Genomic DNA, 846 nt, shown 5'->3' with positions numbered 1-846 from the left:
ACTAGCTATAAACCACAAGAAATGAAAACCTAAGTCCATCCAAAATGTTGGACAAATGATCTTAGACAAAAAGTGGAAGCAACCCAAATTTCCATTAATTTTATAATTTTATATTCCATTAATTTATGAATGGCTGAATAAAATGTCGTATGTATACACAATGAATGTAGAATGTTGAACATAAGCAGTGACAGCAGGTATCCCAGTCACTTCCTGATCATTGGGGTAAACAATTCATTCTTTTGTGTTAAGTATTTGTTAGCTATTCGTTTTCAGTTATGAGGTTCAGTATTCTTATTCTAGAGCAGTAAATATTCTTTGTGGAACATCATGTCAAATTTTATTATCATTGTGGTGCATATACTGGAGTGAAACCCACATGGTTATTTGTAGTCTGTGGAAGCAAGGAGTCTCCGTTGCCTCAGAACCAAGACAACTACACATGCATCTTCTATTACTTTCTTCTCACTGAATTTAAGATGGAATACAACTGATAATTTTTTTCTCTATTAGGTATTTTGTTGCAAAAACTATTTATCATTCTGCTATATATATATTATATATATAAATATATATATGGGAAAAAATATATATATATAAATATATATACATGGGAAAATATATATATATATATGTTTGGTGAATCCTGAACTTCTTGCTATCTGAGAGCTGAATGCAGAAAATTAAACAGGTCTGGCTTCTACCCACTAAGAGATTATAATCATTTACTGATATGAGTGTAGGCATTAAATTTATTCTGCAGAATTGCAATGTCAAGGTATGAAGTATGGATTACAGAACTTCACCTAGCAGTCTGGCAGAAATGGCACTCTTAAAATACTGGTA

This window comes from Gorilla gorilla, chromosome 15, assembly GCF_029281585.2.
Source record: "Gorilla gorilla gorilla isolate KB3781 chromosome 15, NHGRI_mGorGor1-v2.1_pri, whole genome shotgun sequence".
NCBI classification, from domain to species: Eukaryota; Metazoa; Chordata; class Mammalia; order Primates; family Hominidae; genus Gorilla; species Gorilla gorilla.
This window is presented reverse-complemented; position numbering follows the sequence as displayed.